At 44.3% G+C, this 18,111-nt stretch overlaps 1 protein-coding gene across 4 annotated transcripts in view; it reads right to left on the bottom strand.

Annotated features, from left to right (window-relative positions):
- The window catches only part of LOC132782154 (protein ELFN1), a 298,099-nt gene that overhangs the window by 221,584 nt on the left and 58,404 nt on the right, over window positions 1-18,111 (bottom strand). The window lies entirely within an intron of this gene.

The raw sequence follows: 18,111 nt of genomic DNA on the forward strand, positions 1-18,111 counted from the left end.
TCTCTTTCTCTCTCTCTCATATAGGTTATCCAAATGTCCAGAATGAAGGGCCATGATTGAGCTTTATGGACGTGTGAGGAACAAGACTCTGGAAAGCCAAAAAGCCAGGTGCAAGGACAGCGGAACAAGCCACTTTCTCCACTCGGAGACGTATTTTGGACGCATGCCCGACGCTGCATTGTGTGGCTGAAAAGGGCAACGTCTTTATTCCTACGGCGAGCTGCATGTCCATTGCTTTGAAGGCCTTTTGATGCCACGCTTCCCAATTGTGGACGGCCAAATCCCATAATAATGAGATAATAAACAGAAACTGGACACATGGGGTTCGGGTTATACTCGGCCGACTATGTCTCCAGAACTCGTCTTTTCCAATCGCCATTTGGTTTGCATGAAATGAATTGATTCAGAGGGTTGCTTAGAAATGCCAAAGAGAGAGAAAGAGGGCAGAGATTTAAATAATATTTGCATATACTACTAGTTAAATAAAATCACAAACTTTATGACATCAAGTTAAGATTGTCTTTCATAGAATCAAAGAGTTGGAAGAGACCTCATGGGCCATCCAGTCCAACCCCATTCTGCCAAGAAGCAGGAATATTGCATTCAAATCACCCCTGACAGATGGCCATCCAGCCTCTCTTTAAAAGCTTCCAAAGAAGGAGCCTCCACCACACTCAGGGGCAGAGAGTTCCACTGCTGAACGGCTCTCACAGTCTTTGTTTGTCTTCATTTGCTTTTAATGGCTGTGTTTTAATATTAATATCTAAAACAGACTTGATGGTATGCTATAGTTTGGGGGTATTTTATTATTTAGGACTATTTTTAATAGCAACTGAAAACGACATTTATCCAGCATCTACCAATCCCCAAGGATACTGGTTAACATTATTATTATTGGGTTGCTGTGAGTTTTCTGAGCTGTATGGCTGTGTTCCAGAAGCACTCTCTCCTGGCGTCTTGCCCACCTCTATGGCAGTCATCCTCAGAGGTTGTGAGGTCTGTTAGAAACTAGGCAAGTAAGGTTTATATATCTGTGGAATAATGTCCAGGGTGGGAGAAAGAACTCTTGGCAGTTTGAATCTGCAGGACGGGATGAGCTCCCGCTGTTAGCCCCAGCTTCTGCCAACCTAGCAGTTCGAAAACATATAAATATGAGTAGATCAATAGGTACCACTTCAGTGTAAAAATAATGGCACTCAATTACTGGCTACATGAACTTGGAGGTGTCTATGGACAACGCCGACTCTTTGGTTTAGAGGGGTCTGTTGGAAACTAGGCAAGTGAGGTTTATATATCTGTGGAAAATCCAGAGTGGAAGAAGGAACTCTTGTCTTTTGGAGGCAAGTGTGAATGTTGCAATTGGCCACCTGGATTAGCATTGAATGGCCTTGCAGCTTCAAAGCCTGGCTGCTTCCTGCCAGGGGGATCCTTTGTTGGGAGGTGTTAGCTGGCCCTGATTGTTTCCTGTCTGAAATTTCCCTGTTTTTCGAGTGTCGTTCTTCAAGGATTCCCCCAGGCAGAAAGTACCCAAGCTTTGAAACTGCAAGGACATTTGATGCTAATCAAGGTTTGCAACATTCACAATTGCCTCCACCAAACAAGATTTCTTTGTCCCACTCTGAATACTCCATAGATATATGAACCCCACTTGCCTAGTTTCCAACAGACCTCACAACCTCTGAAGATGCGGGTGAAATGTGGGCGAAATGTCAGGAGAGAATGCTTCTGGGACATGGCCATACAGCCCGGATAACTTACAACAACCCAATATATGTCAAATTAAGGTGCAACTTGACAGAAGCAAAATGCCAGATCCACCAGGCACAGCTCTGAAATCAAGGACTCTGGAGACTTTGGTTACAAAAGAAAACTCAGTTTACTAAGCACAGAAAAATACGTCCATCTACAGCAGTGTTTCTCAACCTGGGGGTTGGGACCCCTGGAGGGGTTGCGAGGGGGTGTCAGAGGGGTCACCAAAGACCACCAGAAAACACAGTATTTTCTGTTGGTCATTGAGGTTCTGTGTGGGAAGTTTGGCCCAATTCAATTGTTGTTAGGGTTCAGAATGCTCTTTGATTGTAGGTGAACTATAAATCCCAGCAACTTCAACTCCCAAATGTCAAGGTCTATTTCCCCCAGACTCCACTAGTGTTTACCTTTGGGCATATTGAGAATTTGTGCCAAGTTTGGTCCAGATCCATCATTGTTTGAGTCCACAGTGCTCTCTGGATGTAGGTGAACTACAACTCCCAAAACTCAAGATCAGTGCCCAACAGACCTCACAACCTCTGAGGATGCCTGCCATGGATGCGGGCGAAACGTCAGGAGAGAATGCTTCTGGGACACGGTCATACAGCCCGGAAAATGCACAGCAATCCAGTGATTCTAGCCAAGAAAGCCTTTGACTACACATTATTGTTATTATTGCAAGCCTATTGGTTCTCAACACGAAGGATATATCTTTTATGCAAAACCATAATTTACATTTAGAGAAGACGAGAAGAGAGGAGAGACTATGACAAAGATAGAAAGAGTACTACACTGAGCTCTAATTCACCCCAAACTAATTAAAGGGGGGGGGGCAAATAACTTTATTACACCTCGTTCACTCCACAAATTGGATTTACAACACAGGAGAAAACAACTAGAGGGCAGATCTCTATATATATGTATACAGAGTAATATTCTGACACCTGATCCCCAGTTATTACAGCCATCGTTATGAAGCAAGACCGAGCAGGGCAGCCTTCATTTCTTTTTGTCAAGGCAAACGGAGTTAATATTGGAACGGAATCATATTGAAATGTCAGGGTCGGGAGGATGGCTCGGAAGCAGCTAATGTGGGCAACCTGTTTGCAAAATGGAGACGAGGTAGGTCACCAAACGCAGGCTTCCAAGGTAGAAAACTCTTGCCGGGAGAAAATGGAATTACTCAGGATTAATGTCAAACAGGAATGGAGAAACCTTGGGCTCTCAGGATATTTGAGACTTCAATGCCCAGATACAGTAGATTCTCGGTTAGCTGGAACTCTCAAGCAACCAGCAGGGGAAAAATCACTGAAAGAATACTTTTAAAAGCTTTTATTGAATGTGTTTGATGATCATGATGATTATGGCCACCTTGTGCCATAAGGAGAGGCAGGAAATTAGAATCATAGAATCAAAGAGTTGGAAGAGACCTCCTGGGCCATCCAGTCCAACCTCATTCTGCCAAGAAGCAGGAATATTGCATTCAAATCACCCCTGACAGATGGCCATCCAGCCTCTGTTTAAAAGCTTCCAAAGAAGGAGCCTCCACCACACTCCAGGGCAGAGAGTTCCACTGCTGAACGGCTCTCACAGTCAGGAAGTTCTTCCTCATGTTCAGATGGAATCTCCTGTCTTGTAGTTTGAAGCCATTGTTCCGTTGTGTCCTAGTCTCCATGGAAGCAGAAAACAAGCTTGCTCCCTCCTCCCTGTGGCTTCCTCTCACATATTTATACATGGCTATCATATCCCCCCTCTGCCTTCTCTTCTTCAGGCTAAACATGCCCAGCTCCTTAAGCCGCTCCTCATAGGGCTTGTTCTCCAGACCCTTGATCATTTTAGTCGCCCTCCTCTGGACACATTCCAGCTTGTCAATATCTCTCTTCAATTGTGGTGCCCAGAATTGGACACAATATTCCAGGTATGGTCTAACCAAAACGGAATAGAGGGGTAGCATGACTTCCCTAGATCTAGACACTAGGCTCCTATAGATGTAGGCCAAAATCCCATTGGCTTTTTTTGCCGCCACATCACGTTGTTGTTGTATTTCAATGTTCGTATCAAGTCAATACAGAGTTTATGATATAGTATCAGGCCTTTTAAAATAGTAACTCTCAAGCATCCAGAAACTATATTGATTCCTTATCTGCCAGTCTCCAAGGGTGCCAATTAACTGAGTGTCTACTGCAGCGTTTCTCAATCCTGAGGGGGTCATGAGGGGGGTGTCAGAGGGGTTGCTAAGACCACCAGGAAGCACAGTATTTTCTGTTGGTCATGAGGGTTCTGTGTGGGAAGTTTGGCCCGTTGGTGGGGTTCAGAATGCTATTTGATTGTAGGTGAACTGTAAATCGCAGCAACTACAACTCCCAAATGTCAAGGTCTGTTTTCCCCACTATGTTTTCTGTTGGTCATGGGGATTCTGTGTGGGAAGTTAGGCCCAATTCTATCATTGGTGGGGTTGAGAATGCTCTTTGATTGTAGGTGAACTATAAATCCCAGCAACTACAACTTCTAAGTGTCAAGGTCTATTTTTCCCAAACTCCACCTCTGTTTACATTTGGGCATATTGAGTATTCATGCCAAGTTTGGTCCAGATCCATCATTACTTGAGTCCACAGTGCTCTCTGGATGTAGGTGAACTACAACTCCCAAACTCAAAGTCAGTGCCCACCAAATCCTTCCAGTGTTTTCTGTTGGTCATGGGAGTTCTGTGTGCCAAGTTTGGTTCAACTCCATCATTGGTGGGGTTGAGAATGCTCTTTGATTGTAGGTGAACTATAAATCCCAGCTACTACAACTTCTAAGTGTCAAGGTCTATTTTTCCCAAACTCCACCTCTGTTTACATTTGGGCATATTGAGTATTTGTGCCAAGTTTGGTACAGATCCATCATTACTTGAGTCCATTGTGCTCTCTGGATGTAGGTGAACTACAACTCCCAAACTCAAGGTCAGTGCCCACCAAACCCTTCCAGTATTTTCTGTTGGTCATGGGAGTTCTGTGTGCCAAGTTTGGTTCAATTCCATCGTTGGTGGAGTTTGAAATGCTCTTTGATTGTAGGTTAACTCTAAATCCCAGCAACTACATTTCCCAAATGACAAAAACAATCCCCCCTCCCCAAACCCACCAGAATTCATCATCATCATCATCTTTAATTACTTATTAATTGCCCTCCATCCGAGATGCTCCAGGCGATTTACATTGCAGAAATTATACAAATTTGGGTGTACCAAATTTGGTCCAGTGAATGAAAATACTTCCTGCATATCAAATATTTACGATTCATAATAGTAGCAAAATTGCAGTTATGAAGTAGCAACAAAAATAATTTTATGGTGAACATTAGGAAGAACTTCCTGACTGTGAGAGCCGTTCAGCAGTGGAACTCTCTGCCCTGGAGTGTGGTGGAGGCTCCTTCTTTGGAAGCTTTTAAGCAGAGGCTGGATGGCCATCTGTCAGGGGTGATTTGAATGTAATATTCCTGCTTCTTGGCAGAATGGGGTTGGACTGGATGGCCCATGAGGTCTCTTCCAACTCTTGGTTGGGGGGTCATCACAATATGAGGTATGGTACTAAGGGGTCGTGGCATTAGGAAGGTTGAGGACCATGGTCTACTGTATAAGAGAGTATGGGAGTTGTAGTGCAATTCATTGATTCATCTGAAATACTAGCCCTACAAAGAGTGCTGAGTCCCCTTCCTCCCTAAACTACGACTCCTGGGAAATGATCAAGGGTCTGGAGAACAAGCCCTATGAGGAGCGGCTTAGGGAACTGGGCATGTTTAGCCTAAAGAAGAGAAGGCTGAGAGGAGATATGATAGCCATGTATAAATATGTGAGAGGAAGCCACAGGGAGAAGGGAGCAAGCTTGTTTTCTGCTTCCTTGGAGACTAGGACGCGGAACAATGGCTTCAAACTACAAGAGAGGAGATTCCATCTGAACATGAGGAAGAACTTCCTGACTGTGAGAGCTGTTCAGCAGTGGAACTCTCTGCCCCGGAGTGTGGTGGAGGCTCCTTCTTTGGAAGCTTTTAAACAGAGGCTGGATGGCCATCTGTCAGGGGTGCTTTGAATGCAATATTCCTGCTTCTTGGCAGGGGGTTGGACTGGATGGCCCATGAGGTCTCTTCCAACTCTTCGATTCTATGATTCTATGATTCTATGATTCATAGCATTGAGACATGTGGTTTCAAACCACATTATTTCAACAGTGTAGCTGGACCCCAAGTGGAACCATATTGCATTAATGATATGGTGTGAATGGGTGCCTGGCTGGTTATTTGTTTTTCCATCTATGGAGCTTATAGGTGACTTTTCCAGCAGTAAAGTCTCAGTGTTGCAGTGAGCACGCAGACAGCAGCATTACAAATGAGGCCCGGTACAGCAAAAGCACAGCAAACCCCACGACAACCACCTTTCGCATTTCGTCTCCCGGGTGGATATTTTCCTTGGAAGCTTTAATACCTCCTTCTTGCACGGAATTGGACTCCCCTCCTGCCCTCCTCCCCTCTTCAAATGTAATTCAGCAATGCAAAACCCAGCTCTCCAATTTCCGCTACTGGGAGAATTAGGCGGACTGTCGGAACCGAGGTGATTTATCGCTGTTTTGGTTCATTTCTCACGGGGAGAACGCCCTCCTGGCTTCCTGAAATTGCTGCATTTCTAGAAATCCTGGAAACATTAAGCCAAGGCAAAAGAGGATAGAAGGATGGAGTCAGAGACCCTCCAAACTACACAAAGTTGGAGTGAAAACAGGGAAAGGATTCTCAATGCATAGCTAAGATCACTCTCTGGAGTCTAGAGCAGGCTCTGGCCCTCCAGGTGTTTTGGACTTCAACTCCCACAATTCCTAACAGCTACTGGCTTTTAACGGCGCTCCATGCAGTCATGCCGGCCACATGACCTTGGAGGTGTCTATGGATAACGCTGGCTCTTCGGCTTAGAAATGGAGATGAGCACCACACCCCAGAGTCAGACATGACTGGACTTAATGTCAGGGGACTACCTTTACCTTTTTTTACTGGCTTTTAGGAATTATGGGAGTTGAAGTCCAAAATACCTGGAGGGCCAAAGTTTGCCCATGCCTGCTCTAGAGGATAATTTGTGACTCTTGTATAGAGCTTTGGTATGTTCCAAAATGGTTCCTTTTTGCTATATGCCTGCAAAACATGGACTATCTACAGATGTCACATGCAATTCCTACACGGCTCAGGCCCGGTTTACCTGTCCGAACGTATCTTCCCCTATAAACCATCAAGGACTTTAAGATCTTCCTGAGAGACCCAGCTCTTGGTCCCACCATCTTCGCAGTCGCGTTTGGTGGAGAGGGGATGAAAGACAGGGCCTTCTCTGTGGTGGCCCCCTGCTATGGAACTGTCTCCCTGGCCTCCTCTCTCCTGTCATTCAGGAAGCAGCTAAAATCCTGGCATTGGAGTCAGTCATTTGCAGACTGATGGATGATTTGATACTAAGAGTTATTTGGCCACAACATTTTGAACTGAGCTGAAAGTTGTTTATAATGTGATGAATTGTTTTATGTGTATTTTAGAACTTATTTATTGTATGCTGTTTTATGTCATTATTATTGTATAGCATTGGATTTTGTTGTGAGCCATTCTGAGTCCCTCCAAGGAGGTAGAGAAGACCGGGATACAAAAGTTCCAAATAAATAAATAAACTCCTGGAACGATTCCATCAGCGTTTCCTCCAAAAATCTCTTGGGAAGACAACTGGACAAATACCAGCATGCTGCAAGAAGCAAAGACCATCAGCACTGAAGTGATGGTTCTCGGTCCAACTCCACTGGACCAGCCATGTTGTCCGAATGCCCGATTATAGTCTCCCAACGCAGTTGCTCTACTCAATACTCAAGAACCGAAAATGGAATGTTGGAGGACAGGAAATGAGATTTAAAGATGGGCTCAAAGCCAAAACTCTGGCATAGACACCAAAAACTGGGAACCCCTGGCTCTTGAGCGCTTTAGCTGTAGGCCAGCTGTGACCAGCAGTGCTGTAGAATCTGAAGAGGCACGAATGGAGTGCGAAAGAGAGAAACGTGCCAAGAGAAAGGCGTGTCAAGCCAACGCTGACTGGGACTGCCTTTCACCTGGAAACCAATGCTCTCACTGCAGGAGAACATGAAGGTCAAGAATAGGGCTCCACAGTTACCCATCGCCAAGACACCACACTTGGAGGACAATCTTACTCAGACAACGAAGGATTGCCTAAGTAAGTAAGTAAGTAAGTACCAGAATGGGGTCGTTTTGGATGTTTTTGCAGGAAGTCCTCCAAATTGACACTTCATAGTCCCTCTCAATGGGCTTTATCCATTTTTATAAGTGCCATTGCCTCACCAACCAAAACTCCCAGGAATCCATAGCTAAAGTGGTGCCAAACTCTGCCTCATTGCTATTGCCATTACTCAAGGAAGCCCCAAACTTGGCTTTGCAAGGCCTGAGCAGTAGGGCTGGGCGGTTTCGTAATTTCGTAATTCGTTAAAAATTCGTTATTTTTTTTTATAACGAAGCGATAACGAATCATTCAGGAGCATCTAAAAAACAAAACGAATTTTTCAATTCGTTTCGTAATTGCTTCGTATTCGTTTTGTATTCGTTTTGAAATCGTTTCGAAATCGTTTCGTTATTATTTCCGCATGTCTGGGGCAAGTTTTATAGCTGTTATTTGTTTAATCAGTGAAAAAAAATTATAAATATCACACCAACAGTCAACAATAGAGGGAGAGGGAAGCTTCAGAAGTTCCCCCTGTCCCATTTGGAGGTTTTTTAGCGTATTGCGCGGTCGCGTCCGCCATTAACGAATCGATTCGTATTCGTTTCATATCATATTGTTTCGTAATTTTACGAAATTTTATAAATATCGAACTTTTTTAAAGAAAAATTTCGGAATTCTTTTAAAAATCGAAACGCAAAAACCCCCTAAAAAGAATCGATTTTAGAAACAAATTTTTCCGTGGTTGCCCAGCCCTACTGAGCAGATCTACAGAGGATAGGATGATTCGACGTCGGCACTGACTTTTGGTGACCCTGTGAATGAGAGACCTCCGAGTCACCCTCTCCCCAACAGGAAAGCACAAAACTCACAGAAAGAATTACTACAGGGAAGCACCGAACTGGAAAAGAGCAGAAAAATGAACTAAAAAGGATTTATAAGAGTCGTAACGGAGAGCGCCTGCTAAATAAAACCAGCTAAAGGACTCTGTATGAAACGTTGGAATGGAAAATAACAGCAGAGACGGTCTCAAAAGTTTAGAGCATCGTCGATCATTGCCAGCACGGAGCCAAGGCACTCCAGTGGCCACACATTTTAGGAGGGCAGGTCTCACTTCCAATTGTAGGGAGGCCCAAGATAATGTGCTGCCCGAGGCAGAAAAACAATCCAATCCTCACCTGGAGGAACAATCCCCCAGCGCCCTCTCCCTTTTCCCTCTGGCAGCAAAAGCAAAGCAACCGCACAGTGAATAATTAAGAATTTGCTGCCCTTTCCTGACATTTAAATTACGCTGCCGCGGGCAGCTGCCATACTCAGCCGAACGGTAGAGCTGGCACTGGCTTGAAGGGCTGTCGAGCACAAGACGGACTTCAATACGTATCAACCAATCTTCTTGGGCTAAGCAGGATAAACGGGCCCTTGATATGCCCTGAAAACAAGAGGCTAAGCTATGGTTTCCCAAACAATACGGGTTGCCCTTATTTCAATTTATATTACAGCAAAGATTTCTATGAATTTTAACATTGTTCCATGTGTTTTAGTATTTGTTTCAATATATGCATTTTACTGACCATGTGTTTTAACTATTTTGTGTCCCATTCTCCAGCCACGAGGAGAGGCAGGTAAGAATTATTATTATGATTATGAATCCAGGGAGTGGGGTGAGCTCCCGCTGTTAGCCCCAGCTTCTGCCAACCTAGCAATTTGAAAAAATGCAAATGTGAGTAGATCAATAGGTATTGCTTCTGTGGAAATGTAACAGCACTCCATGCAGTCATGCTGGCCACATGACCTTGGAGGCGTCTATGGACAATGCCGGCTCTTCAGCTTAGGAACAAAGATGAGCACCAACCCCCAGAGTCGGTCATGACTGGACTTAGTGTCAGGGGAAAACTTTTACCTTTACCTAGCCTTGCAGCTTCAAAGCCTCCTGCCTGAGAGAATCCTTTGTTAGGAGGCATTAGCTGGCCCTGATTGTTTCCCACTTCAAATTCCCCTTCCAGTTCTAGGAAGTGATCTGCTGCAGGAAGCAGCCAGGCTTTGAAGTTGCAAGGCTATTCAATGCTAATCAAGGTAGCCAATTGCAACATTCGCCCTTGCCTCAAACAGACAAGAGTTCTTTCTTTCACCCCAGAGTCGGACTCGACTAGACTTAATGTCAGGGGAAACCATTACCTTTACTTATGAACGAGTTTGGTGTAGCAATTTGAACTAGAAGCTGTAGACTCAGACTGCATCTCCACTGTAGAATGAATGCCATTTGATACTACTTGAACTGCTATGGTTCAAAGTTCTGGAGTCATGGGAGTTGTAGTTTAACAGTCTTTAGTCTTCTCTGCCAAAGAGGTCCCTCACCAAACTACAACTCCCAGGATCCCACAGTATTGAGCCATGGCAGTTCAAGTGGTATCAAACTGCATTGATTCTACAGTGTAGACCAGTGGTTCCCAACCCTTTTTTGATCAGGGACCACTTTGAGCAGTGACCACTTGACCAGAGACCACTCTCCCACATTACTACCAAAGGGGTTACAAACATTAGATTCGATTTGGCTATTTGGGATGCTGATTCAGAAAATTGCATTGGACAGACCACATCAGCTTTGGTTTCTGATACAGGGCATATGCCATCCAGTTGTCGCCATCTGCTCGTCCACAGAAAGCCAGCCTTGGCACTATAAGAGGATTTCACAAGACCATTGCTCACCGTATTGTCGAAGGCTTTCATGGCCAGAATCACTGGGTTGTTGTAGGTTTTTTTGGGCTATATGGCCATGGTCCAGAGGCATTCTCTCCTGACGTTTCGCCTGCATCTATGGCAAGCATCCTCTGAGGTACCTCTGAGAGGTACCTCACTACCTCTACCTACAACAACCCATTGCTCACCGTAACTACACTATTGCCAAGCAGAGATTTCAGCCCTTGCGTGCGTCTACAACAGTAGTTCCCAACCTATTGTCCGTGGACCACCAGTGGTCCACAAGGACTAAAATATGGTCCACAGACCATAATTTGGGAACCATTACATACCCAAGGGTTGAAATCTCTGCTTGGCAACGGTGTAGTAACTGTGAGCAACGGTCTCGTGAAACCCTCTTATAGTGCCAAGGCTGGTTTTCTGTGGGAGAGCAGATGGCGACAACTGGATGGCATATGCCCTGTATCAGATACCAGAGCTGATGTGGTCTATCCAATGTAGTAACAGTGAGTGACTGATCTTGCTGAAATCTCTGCTTGGCCATGGAACTCCACTGAGTCATCTTGCTATGCTTTCTCAACAGAAGGCAAAGGCAACCCCCAACAAAACCTCCATGACAGACTTGAATTAGGGTGAACTTAACTCGGAAATGACTTGATGGCACACGACAACATTATTACGCTTCTGATCTTGGAGAAGTAACTCCTCTAGAGAAGAAATCCTTATCACACTCGAGCTGAAAGAGTAGGCAATAAATAGCTTCCTTGAGCTCTGCATGCAAGTTTATGAATTAGGATATTCAAATGCTATCCAAATCACAGCTCTTCTTTTTGCCTCCTTTGGGGGAGGAGGGGATGATGCACAAGAAAACAATCAGGAAGAAAATCAATTTTATTTATGTACTTAATTACTTTTTAATCCCACTTTTCTCCCCGATATAGGAGAGGAAATCAATTCATTTGAAATGTGGGGGAAGAATTCCACAAATACCAAAAAGGCAAATACAAGGGTTCTGGAACAAACCAAGTCTGAACACTCCCAAGAAGCCAAAATAAACTAAACTCAAGCTGTCCTACTCAAGCTGTCCTACTTTGGTCATATCTTGAAAAGACATGGCTCACTAGACAATAATGCTTGGCAAGGCGGAAGACAGTAGGAAAGGAGGAATTACAAGTGGAGAAACTTGATTCAGAAAGCTGCAATTCAGAGTTGGTAAGAGTAGAGCTGTTGAAGGTAGGGCATTGGTTCCCAACATTTTTTTGACCAGGGTCTAGTTTGACCAGGGACCACTCTCCACCATGAGTACCAAAAGGGTTACAAATTGATTTTTAGTCAACTTTAGATTCAGTTTGGTTATTTGGGGTGTAGATTCAGAAAATTGCATTGGATAGACCACATCAGCTCTAGTTTCTGATACAGAACATATGCCATCCAGTAGTCGCCATCTGCTCACCCACAGAAAACTATATTTAATAATCTAGAGCTGATGTGGTAGGAGTAATCTACCTGGCCGGGGTGGTCCATGCCTTGGTCACCTCTAGATTGGACTACTGTAATGCGCTCTACGTAGGGCTGCCCTTGAAAACGGCTCGGAAATTCCAACTGGTCGAACGGGCAGCGGCCAGGATGTTAACTGGTGCGCCTTACAGAGAGAGGTCAACCCTCCTGTTCAAGGAGCTCCACTGGCTGTCGTTTATTTTCCAAGCCCAATTTAAGCTGCAGGTGCTTACCTACAAAGCCCTAAACGGTTTGGGACCATCCTACCCGCGTGACCACATCTCCGTTTATGAACCCACGTGTTCACTTTGTTCATCCGGAGAGGCCCTGCTCGTGATTCCACCTGCATCGCAGGCGAGTTTGGTGGGGACACGAGACAGGGCCTTTTCTGTGGTGGCCCCTCGACTCTGGAACACCCTCCCCAAAGATCTAAGACAGGCCCCTACATTGGCAGACTTTAGAACGCACTTGAAGACCTGGCTGTTCCGATGTGCCTTTCCAGAATAGGAAAACTCCAATACCAAGTCCCAGAAGCACTTTATTAGAATTAAGATTGCTGCACACTGCACACTGCACTTACCCTATAATCCTTATATACCACCTGTCACATCAGCACTTTTAATTCTGTACCCATTACTCTGGCATGGCCCAGTTTTATTGTGTCTTGGTGTATTGTTTATTGCTTGTTGTTTAATATTGCTTTAATTGTTTTTAATTTGCTTTAGGTTTTGTATTGTTATGTTGTGTTTGAGGCCTTGGCCTTTGTAAGTCGCATCGAGTCCTTTGGGAGATGCTAGCGGGGTACAAATAAAGATAATAATAATAATAATAATAATAATAATAATAATTTGTGAGTAGTCAGCCTCTCCCCTCCTGACATCCCTATTGCCTTGGCACTAAAAGAGGGTTTTGCGAGACCAGTCACTCTCATTGCCATGTGGTTTTGAGGCAATGGTGTAGTAATTATGAGGCTGCAGACCATATTTTCATTCTTGTGAACCACTGGTGATCCATGGCCCACAGGTTGGGAACCACTGAGGCAAAGGGACTTAGACTTTTCTCATTCATAGGGTCACCACAAGACAAAGAAATAAGTAAACAAGCACTATTTGGCAGCTTCCATCTCAGGCGACAAATCTATCACAAGGTTTAGCTTGAACTGTCAGGAAACCCTGGGCTAAAGTGTTTATTTTAAAGTGTACAAATGCATACAACCGTACTGTAAAATATATTAACATAGAGCGACTGCATTTCTCAAAACAAACATTCAGGGCAGCTAGGACAAAACACATGCCAATCTAAGTAATCCCCAAGTGGGCTGTTGGGCTTGTTTTTTTTTTCTTTTCATAGAATCACAAAGTTGCAAGAGACCACATAGGCCATGTAGTCTAACCCCTTCTGCCATGCAGGAAAAGCACAATCAAAGCATCCCCGGCAGATGGCCATCCAGCCTCTGTTTAAAAGCCTCCAAAGAAGGCACAGCCACCAGATTCCAAGAGTAAGAGTTCCACTGCTGAACAGATCTTATGGTCAGGAAGTTCTTTTTAAAGTTCAAGTGGAATCTCCTTTCCTGTTATTTGACCCATGTTGCCATTGAGTCCTAGTCTCCAAAGCAGCAGAAAACAAAGCTGTTTCCTCTTCCTTAGGACAGCCTATTAAATATTTATACATGGCGATTGTGACTCCACTCACCCTTCTCATCTGCAGGCTAAATATACCCAGCTCTATAAGCTGCTCCTCAGAGTGACTTCTGGTCTCCAGACCTTTGATAATTTTAGGTGGCCTCGTCTGGACACCTTCCAGCTTAGAGTCAATGTCCCTCTTGAATTGTGGTGCCCAGAACTGGTCACAGAGCATAGACACTGAGAACTTGGAAGCCCTTGCCCTTGAGCGCTCTAACTGGAGGTCAGCTGTGACCAGCAGTACTTTAGAATTTGAAGAGGCACGAATGGAGGGTGAAAGAGAGAAATGTGCAAGAGGAAGACATGTCAAGCCAACCTTGACTGGGACCTCCTTCAACTTGGAAACTGATGCCCTCACTGTGGGAGAGCATGCAGGTCAAGAATAGGGCTTCACAGTCACCTACGGACCCACCGCCAGTGCACCGATCTTGGAAGACAATTCTACTCGGACAACGAGGGATCGCCTAAGTAAGTAAGTAATTAAGTATTCCAGGTGAGGTCTGACCAAGCAGAAGAGAGAAGCACCATGATTTCCCTCAATCCAGGCACTAGACCCAAAGCTGCTGCATCACATTGTTTGCTCTTGTTCAACTTGTTGTCCACAAAGACTCCAAGATCTTTTCCCCATGTAACTCTGATGTCGAGCCATTCTGCATCTGTGCAGTTTATGTATTTCCTCCTAAGTGTTGTATCCTACAACTCTCATTGTTGAAATGCATTTTGTTAGCTCTGGCCCATTTCTCTAATCTCTTTAAGGCAAGCATGGGCAAACTCTGGTCCTCCAGGTGTTTTGGTGATGATCGATGATGCCCACAACTCCTAACAGCCGATATAAGAACATGATATCTCTGATGGTCTTAGGAACCCCTTTGGCAGAGAAGGCTGAAGATCTCTCCACCTGTCCTTCTTTTCCTTTTGGTGCTGGTGAACTACATCTCCCAAATATAAAAACACACACACACATGCGCAACCACACCAGCATTCTATGTTGACCATGTAGGTAATGTGCAGAGTCTGGTGCAGATCCATTGTGGGCTGGCTTCAGAGTGCTCTTTGATTGTAGGTGAACTATAAATCCCTCAGCTGTTACAACTCCCAAATGTCAATGGCTATTCTCCTCAAACCCCACCAGTGTTCACATCTAGCATATTGAGTATTCGTGCCAAGTTTGATCCAGATCCATCATTGTTTGAGTCCAGTGCTCTCTGGATGCAGGTGAACTACAACTCCAAAAGTCAAGGTCAATGCCCATCAAACCCTTCCAATATTTGTTGTTGGTCATGGGAGTTCTGAGTGCCAAATTTGGTTCAATTCCATCCAGAGGCATCCCTAGGTAATTTTCAACGGTAAGCAAACAGTATTTTGGTGCCTCCACCCCCCGCCAACCAATCACTGATATATATTTTCTGTTTGTCGTGGGAGTTCTGTGTGCCATATTTGGTTCAATTCCATCATTGGTGGAGTTCAGAATGCTCTTTTATTGTAGGTGAACTATACATCCCAGTAACTACAACTTGCATATGTCAAGGTCTATTTTCCACCAAGAGCGCCTCAAGAGTGCTCCTGGGCAAAATCAACTATACTGCAAATGCTTACTTTGCGTAATGGGTTGAGCCGCCCTGATTCCATCATTGGTGGAGTTCACAATGCTCTTTGATTGTAGGTGAACTATAAATCCCAGCAACTATAACTCCCAAATGACAAAATCAATCCCCTCCCCAACCCCACCAATATTCAAATTTGGGCATATTGGATATTGTGCCAAATTTCGTCCAGTGAAGGAAAATACATCCTGCATATCAGATATTTACATTGCGATTCATAACAGTAGCAAAATTACAGTTATGAAGTAGCAATTAAAATAATGTTATAGTTGCGGGTCACCACAACATGAGGAACTGCATTAAGGGGTCGCGGCATTAGGAAGATTGTTTTGTCGAAGGCTTTCATGGCTGGAATCACTGGGCTGTTGTAGGTTTTTTCGGGCTATATGGCCATGGTCTAGAGGCATTCTCTCCTGACATTTCGCCTGCATCTATTTCAAGTATCCTCAGAGGTAGTGAGGTCTGTTGGAACTAGGAAAAAGGGTTTATATATCTGTGGAATGACCAGGGTGGGACAAAGGACTCTTGTCTGCTGGAGCTAGGTGTGAATGTTTCAACTGACCACCTTGATTAGCATATAATGGCCTAACAGTGCCTGGAGCAAACTTTTGTTGAGAGGTGATTAGAATCATAGAATCAAAGAGTTGAAAGAGACCTCATGGGCCATCCAGTCCAACCCCCTGCCAAGAAGCAGGAATATTGCATTCAAATCACCCCTGTCAGATGGCCATCCAGCCTCTGTTTAAAAGCTTCCAAAGAAGGAGCCTCCACCACACTCCCAGGCAGAGAGTTCCACTACTGAACGGCTCTCAGAGTCAGGAAAAGGTGTCCTTGTTTGTTTCCTCTCTGTTGTTGCGCTGTTGTAATTTTAGAGTTTTTTAATACTGGTAGCCAGATTTTGTTCATTTTCATGGTTAGGAAGATTGAGAACCACTCGATTTGCGATAAAGCAAGGAGGGATTCAGGCCCAAATATTGAAACAACTTTTTCAAAACACTTCATTTAAACACAGATTTATTCACTTTTGACACTCCACTTTTTGCTGTGGATTTTAATTGCAAAGTCCCTCGAGAGGCAATCTCGGGGAAAAACCAGACCACAGGGTACAACATTTACTATACATATAATGAGTAAAGTTTTAATTATGCATGCCAAAGGAACAAGCCTTTTTTTGCATGGGGAAAGAAGGTGTCTTCGAGATGGGGAAAGAACTGCATGTTGATTTGGGGTTTCTGTAATTATACGTCCCTCGTACCGACAGCGGAGGAAAACAAGCACTTCCAAAATCAGGGTGTGCGGACGTGTGTTCCTTCCGTGTCGGATGTGCAATTCAATGTGGGCAATGGAGGAGCATGGGGGGGGGGGGGAATCTAGCTCCTCGGCCCTCAAATCCGTCCACCGCAAACGCTGCCCTTTGCAGCTGATCTTTACGAAACAGAAGGAAGCCTGGAGCTCTTTTGCGCAGAAAAGGTTTGCCGCACAATATGATTTCTGGACGACATGTTTCATAACAACAAAAACGTTAACAGCCGAAAAGGAGGGCAGGAAGCAGGTCTCTGGAGAAGAGTCCTCCAGCTTGAATTTTCCAAACCATCCTGTTGAGCTCAGTGGGGTCCCTCCTAAGCAAGAACCATCGGCCACGAAGCTTCCATCTGCTCACCTTCTTTCTATCCGAAGAGCCGAGATAAATGCCTCTTCCAGAGCCTCACCAAGACGTCTTTAATTGATTTGCTAATAAAATCATGCAAAGTGGCTTGAGACCCCTCTTAAGTCAGGATCTTTAAGGCACAGTCCTCCCTGGTAGTTCTTTTCCTTCCCATATTCCTCAGATATTTCTATCTTTCCCTTTTGCTTATATAGGGATTCATTTGCAACCCGTCTGAGATATTGAAACATTGCAAAAAGGCATACATGTGAAATGGAGAAAGAACACGTGGAAGGATGTATGAAGAAGTGAGCTCAAAATATCAATACACAAATAAATAATAATAATCACAATGGCACAAATAATACACAGATAATAATAATAATGTTGTAATCCCAAGGTGACAGCAAGATTGAAGAGAAACAACTGGAAAACCTGACACGATATGAGAATTTAAAGATCGAAGTGCAAAGACTCTGGCACAAGCCAATCAAGGAGGTCCCAGTGGTGATCTGCACGGCACACTGGGTGCAGTACCTAAAGACCTTGGCCTGCACTTAAACACAATCAGCGCTGACCAAATTACCATCTGCCAGCTGCAGAAGGCCACCTTACTGGGATCTGTACGCATTATTTGCCGATACATCACACAGTCCTACACACTTGGAAAGTGTCCGACATGTGATCCAATACAACAGCCAGCAGAGTGTATGCTGTGGACTCATCTTTTTGTGTTTCAAATAATAATAATAATAATAATAATAATAATAATAACAACAACAACAACAACAACAACGGCACAAATAATACACAAATAACAACAACAACAACAGAGGCACAACTCTGTAGCCCAAATGATTAATTGGAACTTGCGTCACAAGTACCACCTGCCAGTAGTAAAGAACTGGTGGGATCATAAACCTGCAAAGGTAGTAGAAAATGAATATGCAAAAATACTGTGGGACTTTCGAATCCAGTCTGACAAAGTTTTGGAACACAATACACCAGACATCA

The sequence above is a fragment of the Anolis sagrei genome, chromosome X (assembly GCF_037176765.1).
Source record: "Anolis sagrei isolate rAnoSag1 chromosome X, rAnoSag1.mat, whole genome shotgun sequence".
Lineage (NCBI taxonomy): Eukaryota > Metazoa > Chordata > Lepidosauria > Squamata > Dactyloidae > Anolis > Anolis sagrei.